The sequence below is a fragment of the Pistacia vera genome, unplaced genomic scaffold, assembly GCF_008641045.1.
Source record: "Pistacia vera cultivar Batoury unplaced genomic scaffold, PisVer_v2 Contig734, whole genome shotgun sequence".
NCBI classification, from domain to species: domain Eukaryota; kingdom Viridiplantae; phylum Streptophyta; class Magnoliopsida; order Sapindales; family Anacardiaceae; genus Pistacia; species Pistacia vera.
The window spans coordinates 138436-146966 of NW_022196595.1; the positions used below are offsets into that span (position 1 = coordinate 138436).

Genomic DNA, 8531 nt, shown 5'->3' on the forward strand with positions numbered 1-8531 from the left:
GTATAACTAGGCCACCGGTGCAAGCCAACAACTTTGAAATAAAGTCGGCAATCATGCAAATGATCCAACAGTCGGTACAATTTAAGGGAGATCTGAAGGAAGATCCAAATTCACACATTGCAAACTTCTTGGAGATCTGCGATACCTTTAAGTCAAATGGAGTGTCAGATGACACCATCAGATTAAGATTATTTCCATTTTCATTAAGGGATAAAGCAAAAGGATGGTTAATGGCACTACCAACAGGAACAATCATAACCTGGAATGAATTGGCACAGAAGTTCCTAACTAAATACTTCCCTCCAGCGAAATCTGCGAAGATGATGAGAAATGATATCACATCATTTCTACAGGAAGAGAATGAATCACTTTATGAAGCCTGGGAAAGATATAAGAAACTATTGAGAAAGTGTCCACACCATGGTTTGTTGGTTTGGATGTAAGTCCAAACATTCCATAATGGGTTGATGATAAATGTGCAAACGATGGGGGATGCAGCATCTGGAGGAGTATTGCAAAACAAGACACCTGAATAAGCTTATGAGTTACTTGAAGTCCTGGCAAGTAACAACTATCAGAGACCCAATGAGAGAATGCATTAGAAGAAGTCTATGGGTATTCATGAAGTTGATGCTTACACAACCATTTCAGCCCAACTTACAGCACTTCAGTAGCAATTAGGAGGTATGCACATGAATTCTATTCAAACACCTCAAATGACATGTGATTTTTGTGCAGGTAACCATGCGAGCAATGAATGTCAAGTGGGGAACACCTTTGCTTCAACTTCATTATCATCATCAGAACAAGTTAACTATTTGGTGGGGAATCAGAGATAACAAAACAATCCCTTCTCTAACACATACAATCCCAGTTGAAGAAATCATCCAAACTTATCTTGGGGCAATCAGAATCAGGAGAATAACTAATGGAATCAAAGAACAGTGCCAAACAATCAAGTGCGGGTAAATAATCAACCAGGGGATCAAAGATTGTTAAAATTAGAGGATATGTTCGAGAAATTCATGCAAGAGACCATAGGTTTCATGAGTGAGATGAGGGAAAATTTCATAAACCAAGGGGCATCCATTTTAAACTTGGCGGTACAAGTGGGGCAAATAGCCGAAAAGCTGAATGAGCGACCACAGGGTCCCCTACCAAGCAACACAATGACAAATCCACGTGAACAAGCAAATGCAATAACTTTATGGAGTGGAACAGTCTTAGAAGAGGTTGAACAAAGAGGGAAAGAAGAGAGCCCACCAAAACAAAAGGAATATTCTAATGAAGAAGTCAATGAAGAAATCATTATTGAAGAGAAGCCAACGAGTCCCAGGGAAGAAAAACCAAAGAGGGAAGAGAGGCCAAGGCAAACAAAAGAAAAATTGTCATTTCCTGAGATACCACCAGAGTTGACACATCACACCCCTTCTGTGCCTTTTCCTTAGAAAGAAAAATCAGGATAAGCAGTTCATGAAATTCATTGAGATATTTAAAAAACTGCATATTAACATTCCTTTTGCAGATGCCTTGTAGCAAATGCCGAGCTACGTAAAATTCCTCAAGAAAATTCTATCAAACAAAAGGAAGTTAGAGGAGGAGGAGGAGGAGGAGACAATGATGCTTAAAGAGGAGTGTGATAATCCGAGGATTATACTATTTTATTTAAGCTTTTAGGTCTGATTTTAGATACTTCTTAGTCTATTTTTGCCTGAATTGATACTTAATTCCTTACATTTCATGTTTCAGGTCAAAAATGGAAATTTGGAGCAAATAAAGGTGGATTTGGAGTTTTTGGACTCAGAAGCACACGGAGGGCAATTCTGGAATTTTAGAATTCTTCAAGAAGTTTCACTGCGGTGAAATGGGCCAATGACGCACCAGATTCAGAGTCTATCTTCGCTGCGGCGAGATTCCTTCTTCGCCACGTTGAAGTCTGCGTATTCTATTTTTTTTTGTAAAACGTACAGTTTCGTGTTTAGGCTAAGTTGTATTATTTTGGGCGAGGTATAAATTGGAGACTTAGTCTACTTGTCTAGGGCGTTCGTGGATATATAGAGAGAGTTTTTCACATTATTTTGATATTGATTTTTGAGTGATTTTGGATTAACAAGGTTGGAAGATTCGAGGAAACCAGTGGATTCATCAACTTGGGGAGATTCTTTTCCTTTTCTTTTGTATCCATTATGTTGAACCTGGAGTTTTTCATTTCTTTTAATTGTTTATTTGATTTAGCCATGAACTAACCTATTTTGGGTTAAGGTTTTGATGTCGTTCGGATTCTAATGGGTTAGAGAATTGATGATTATTAATTTCATATAATTTTGTGTAGATTGTGTGATTATTCTGTTTTCATTGTTTGTATGTGATGAACATGATGAGATCGAGAGATAATTTATGTTAAGCATCTTGGATAATCACCATGTATTATTGGATGCTAGAGATAGATTCAAGAACCAATGAAATCAATCTAGGATTCTTGTGCTTAACGAACTTAGATTTATTAACTTTCATTTTGTTGGGTGTGGAAGGTTAATAGGGAAGAGTGGGACAACATAGCCTGAGAAGGTATGTTGGACACATTAGAGAGTCTGATTTACAATCAATGCATGAGAAATTGAATTTAGTTTAATTCTTAAAGTTTAACCCATAAAGTCCGAATGAAGTCAAAACCCTACCCATTTGTTTGAATTGATTTTATCCCGTTTAATTCTTGCTTTCATAGTTTAATTTTACTTTAGTAAATTTTGTTTTAATCATAGTTTAAATTGCTCCCTTTAATCCAAAAAGAATTCGATTGCTTCAACTTGAGAACATTAGGAAACTTAATGCTTAGCAACAATCCTTGTGGGAACAATACTCACTCATCATTATATTACTTGTGCGATTAGTATACTTGCTACATATTGCATGTTGTAGGAAACACGCATCAAGTTTTTGGCGCCGTTGCCGGGGATTGAGTTTTTCTATAGTTAGCTAGATTGAAGTTTTAATTTTTGTTTTAAATTTTCAGTTGGGTTGTGATCTCACTTACTTTTGTTGATTCTATGCAGTTTATGCAAAGAGCGAGACGTCAGCCAGTGGTTCCTGTTGATCTTGAGATTGAGAGAACCGCCAGACGACTTAACAGAGAGAGAAGAGAAAGAGAAAGAGAGGATTTAGTGGTTGAAACAAAAGAGATAGTTATTGAAATGGCAGAACCAGAAAACAGGACACTAAGGGAATTCTTAGTTCCCACGGTTAATGGCAGTGGGTTGAGTATTACTAGGCCTACGGTGCAAGTAAACAACTTTGAGATTAAGCCGACAATCATTCAGATGATCCAGTAGTCGGTAAGGTTTAATGGAGTTTTAAAGGAGGATATGAATTAGCATATTGTGAATTTCTTGGAAATTTGTGACACCTTCAAGTCGAACGGAGTGTTAGATGACGCCATTAGGTTGAGGTTATTCCCATTCTCATTGGGGGATAAAGCTAAGGGGTGGTTAATGGCACTACCAGCAGGGACTATCACAACTTGGAATGATCTAGCACAGAAGTTCTTGACTAAGTTCTTCCCTCCAACTAAATCAGCAAAACTCAGAAATGATATCACATCATTTCTACAAGATGAGTCCGAGTCATTGTATGAGGCTTGGAAGAGGTACAAGGAGTTAATGAGGAAATGTCCATACCATAGGTTGCCAGTTTGGCTTCAAGTCCAAACTTTCTACAATAGACTGATGGGTAATGTGCAAACCATGGTGGATGCAGCATCAGGGGGAGCTTTGCAGAACAAGACACCAGAGAAGGCTTATGAGTTGCTTGAGGTTTTGGCAAGCAACAACTATCAAAGACCAAATGAGAGAGTAATACCAAGAAAATCTTCAGGTCTTCATGAAGTTGATGCTTTCACAGCCATCTCAGCCCAACTCATGGCACTTCAGAAACAGTTGGGAAGTATCTAGGTAAACTCTATTCAAGCACCTCAATTAACTTGTGATTTTTGTGCAGGGAACCATATGAGCAACGAGTGTCTAGTGGGGAACACATTTGCTTCGTCGTCTTCATCAACGGAGCAAGTGAACTACTTGCCAGGAAATCAGAGGCAACCAAACAACCCGTATTCCAACACATACAATCCGGGGTGGAGAAATCATCCAAATCTAGCTTGGGGCAATCAAAACCAGAAAAATAATCGATGGAACCAAAGGACAGGGCCGAATAACCAACCAGGGATGAATAATCAATCGGAAGATCCAAGAGTGACCAAGTTGGAAGACATGTTTGGGAAATTTATGCAGGAGACCACGAGATTTATGAATGAGACGAGGATGAATTTTAGAAATCAAGGGGTGTCCATTCGGTACAGATGGGCCAATTGGTCGAGAAGCTAAATGAGAGACCGCAGGGTTCATTATCAAGCAATATAGTCACTAACCCACATGAGCAAGTAAATGCAATTTCGTTGAGAAGTGGGAGAGTTTTAGAAGAGTTGGAAAAATCAAGGAAAGAGGAGACTTCATCAAAGCAAAATGAGGAATTTGATGAGGAAGTTGATGAAGAAATCATTGCTAAAGAGAAACCACCCAGCCCAAGGAAAGATAAACAGAAGCAGGAAGAGGGGAAAAAGAAAAAAAAAAAATAAATTGCCCTTCCCTGAGATACCACCAGAGTTAGCGCATCACACGCCAACCGTCCCTTTTCCTCAAAGACTTAGAAAAGAAAATCAGGATAAGCAGTTTATTAAATTCCTTGATGTTTTTAAGAAACTGCATATTAACATTCCTTTTGCAGATGCATTACAGCAGATACCGAGCTATGCGAAGTTCCTTAAGGAAATTCTTTCAAACAAAAGGAAGCTTGAAGATGAGGAAACGGTGATGCTTGACAGGCTTTTCGCAAGTGTACGAAATCGTGCAAGTAGTAAAACTCGAGTAAACGAATGTCGAATCCCAAGGGAACTACCTACCAAGTACCAAACTATTATATTCTATTGCTATTTGATTAAACTGAAGTTTAAGAATGAATTTAATGAAAAAGTAAATAAACTAAAAACTAAAAATTAGGTACTAAAAAAAGGAAGAATTTGTAAACACTTTGAAGTAAAAATCAATATGACTAAACCTAGGGCATAGATTTCACACCAATTTAATCCTATGCATTGGCAATTATTGCTAACCTAATTAAGCTTATTCTAAAGGCCAAACTCCCTAATATTCCACTAACTTTCTCTCGAACAATTAGCGAATTAACCCTTAAGCAACAACCCAAAATATCTCTAAGTGAATTTAGAAGCTAAGAGATCATTAAGTTCTATGGAATTTACCAGAGCCTCATAGATTGCGGTAACCTATCTCTAGCGTTCGCTCAATCTATGGTTTTATTACCTTAGACAAATCAGATTTTATCTCTCGATCTCAACCCAACCCATGATATCATTCAACTCTCGAATCCTTAAGAATTGAAAGCATTACACACAATAATAAAACTTAGAATTAATGCTCAATAAGAATTAACAACAATAAAGTTAACACATATTCATAAATTGGGCTACATCTTTAGCCCTAGAAAAGATAACTAGTTCATAAATATAGTAATGAAAACAACCATTATATTGAATAACATGAGTTCAAGAACGGACAATAGAAACACTTCTCTAATTTGTGAACGAAAATCGCAAGAATTCCGATCTCCAAAGTAGTGGCCGTCCTTTCTCCTTCTTCCAATCCCCTTTTAATTTCTTAAAGACCCTCTTTTATATCCCTAGGGTTCTGGTCATGCTTAGGAAAAATATTAGAAAACTTAGCCCATTCAGATTCGGATTCGGATAATAACTTAACACAAACCCGTGACCCATTGCTGCGGCGGTAAGAATGGTCACCACAATGATCGTTCTTTCTATCCAAATCATCTGTAATATTCAGATTTAGATGAAGTCATCAACATAAACATTGTAGCTCTATGAATAAGCTTTTCAACGCCACCAGAATCGTCAAATTCCGACTTCTACAGCTCAAGTTATGACAGAAATATCGAGGCATACTCATGATGAAGAATTTCCAGATTTTACGTAACGTCTTCGACGCACCACAACTTTCTCGTTTTGATTTTGATTCCTGTGCCGTTTGTTCCTATGCATTGTGAGTCCCATCGGCATCATTCTTTTCCCTTCAAAAATCTGTTTGAGCCTGAAAACACTCAAAATGCACTCGTGATCCCATAAATGGTATTTATGAAAGAATTCATCCAAATTCCACACTTTAAACACATTTTTCCATAAATAAACCAATTAAATCACTAACAAAATATCAACATTCAAGCACTTATCAATGCTTACGGAGGAGTGCAGTGCCATTCTCCAGAAGAAGTTACCCCCGAAGCTCAAAGATCCAGGGAGTTTTATGATTCCTTGCACTATAGGAAATATCACCTTTGATCGAGTTTTATGTGATTAGGTGCTAGCATTAACCTTATGCCTTTTTCTGTTTTTAGGAAACTAGGAATTGGTGAAGTAAAGTCGACAACCATATGCTTGGAACTTGCAGATCAATCAATAAAGCATCCTAGGGGCATTGTGGAGGATGTGTTGGTTAAGGTGGACAAGTTTATTTTTCCTACGAATTTCTTTGTGTTGGATATGGATGAAGACAAAGTGATTCCTCTTATCCTGGGAAGACCATTTCTGGCGATCGGAAGAGCTTTAATCGATGTTCAAGAAGGGAAGTTGATCATGAGGATGCAAGATGAAGAAATAACGTTTAATGAAGATGAAGAAATAACGTTTAATGTTCTTGAATCAATGAGAGCTCCACCTAAACAAGAGTTGTGTTTGAAAATCAATATGGTGGACCAAGCAAAGAGTGAAACCTTCCAACTGGACAATCCTAGAGTAGAAATTAAGAGCCACATTGTCAAACCGAACCAGTTCGAGAGTAAGGACAATAACAAAAGGGGTAGCACAAAATTCCGAGATAAACCACAATCGAGATTGTGTTTTCACAAGGAACGGATATCTCAGCTTAAAAAGGGTGAAGGAAAGTCAAGAAAACGAAAAAAGAGTCGGTGAGAAGAGTCGAACCACCAAAGTAATGACCAAGTGATGGAAATGGGTGGTGAAACTCTCAACAAGGCCACTGTGTGAAAAAGATCATCAGCAAATGAAGCTTCGGTACAAGGGAAATTTCCAGGATGTGATGTACTTGGATAGTTCGGGCTGATGTGAAGAATTGAGAGAGTCGAGCTTACGGACTATAAACAAGAGCTTCTTGGGAGGCAACCCAAGTGTTTAAATTTTTTTTTATTATTTTATTTTTATTTCAGTGTGTTGAATGTTTTTATTCTTTTTAATTTTTTTTTTTTTTTTGTGTTTTTGGGTGTTTCAGGTGAAGTTTTCAGCTAATACAAGAAGGAAAATGCTCCAGATTTCGTTGGGGCGGAGAAGTATTCTTCGCCGCGGCGACACACATTAGGTAAAAATAAATTTTGCAAGTCCTAGACTTTGCCGCGGCGAAGCAATTTGAATTTTTGTGATAGCTACTGTAATTTTTCGCCCCGATGAGGAATTTGTCTTCGTCGCGGTGAAGAATGTTGGACGAAATTTTTCTAAGGAAATTTCGCCGCGGCGAAGATTTTTTTTTCGCCGTGGCGGTTAGCTACTGTATTGTTTCGTCCCGGCAAAGTATTTTTCTTCGCCGCAGCAAAAACTGGGTTTCAAATTAGTGTTCATGAATGAAGAACTTCGCCACGGCGAAATTTGTTCTTCGCCGAGGCAAAACCTGGGTTTCCAATTAGGGTTCATTCACGAAGAACTTCACCGCGGCGAAGACTGTTTTCTATATAAACTCGCTTTGGCTTTTCATTTTCCACACGTTTTTTCAAATATTTTTGAGAGAAAATTTTTCCAATCTCAATCCTTTGCCTACCAAGTGCTTTCCCAACCAATGTTTTCACTCATTAACCTTTCTAAACACCAAAACAACTCATTTTAACAACAAATTCCTTGAAAATTTCACAAAAATTACAAGTTCAAAAAAAATTTGGGCCTTTCCAATCTGGGCTAATTCTGAGGAAATTGGTGGCAAATAATCCTTCATTTTGGTAAGATTTCAAGTTCCCTTAACTCATTTTCGCAAAATTTCAAGTTTTAAGTTGTAGATTTGAGAAATTTATTTTTGGCTGAATTGCGAATAGTGTGAGTTGGATTTTGTTGAAGAAGCATTTATTGTGCTTGTTGTGACTTTGAGAAATGGGGGTGTTGAATTTTTGAAGTGTGTTGTTGATTCGGAGAAATCGAAGTTTGGGGTCGGATTGCAGATTTTTGGAAGTGTTGTTCATTTTCTTTTTCAGGTTTGAATTGGTTGTGTGGGAACCTAGGCTTGAATTTTTGGGTTGTGTTGTGAATTGGATTATAGGAAATGGCACCTAAAATTAAGTTGCCATACAGAGGAAAGGGAAAAGGAAAGAAAATGGATAGCCGTTTTGTGAATGAAGAGGCCCAAAAACGGTATCAAGCGGCTATCCAAAGGAGAGATAAGGGCTTTATTCTTAAG

The 8531-nt window shown here is 37.8% G+C and overlaps 2 non-coding genes across 2 annotated transcripts; both read right to left on the reverse strand.

Moving 5' to 3' along the window:
• Positions 1 to 320: 320 nt before the first annotated feature.
• On the reverse strand, positions 321 to 427 carry LOC116115253. The gene has a single exon (XR_004125646.1). It is a non-coding gene; the product is annotated as a small nucleolar RNA R71 (small nucleolar RNA).
• A 3148-nt stretch (positions 428 to 3575) lies between these two features.
• Positions 3576 to 3682, reverse strand: LOC116115251. The gene has a single exon (XR_004125645.1). It is a non-coding gene; the product is annotated as a small nucleolar RNA R71 (small nucleolar RNA).
• Between the last annotated feature and the right edge of the window lie 4849 nt (positions 3683 to 8531).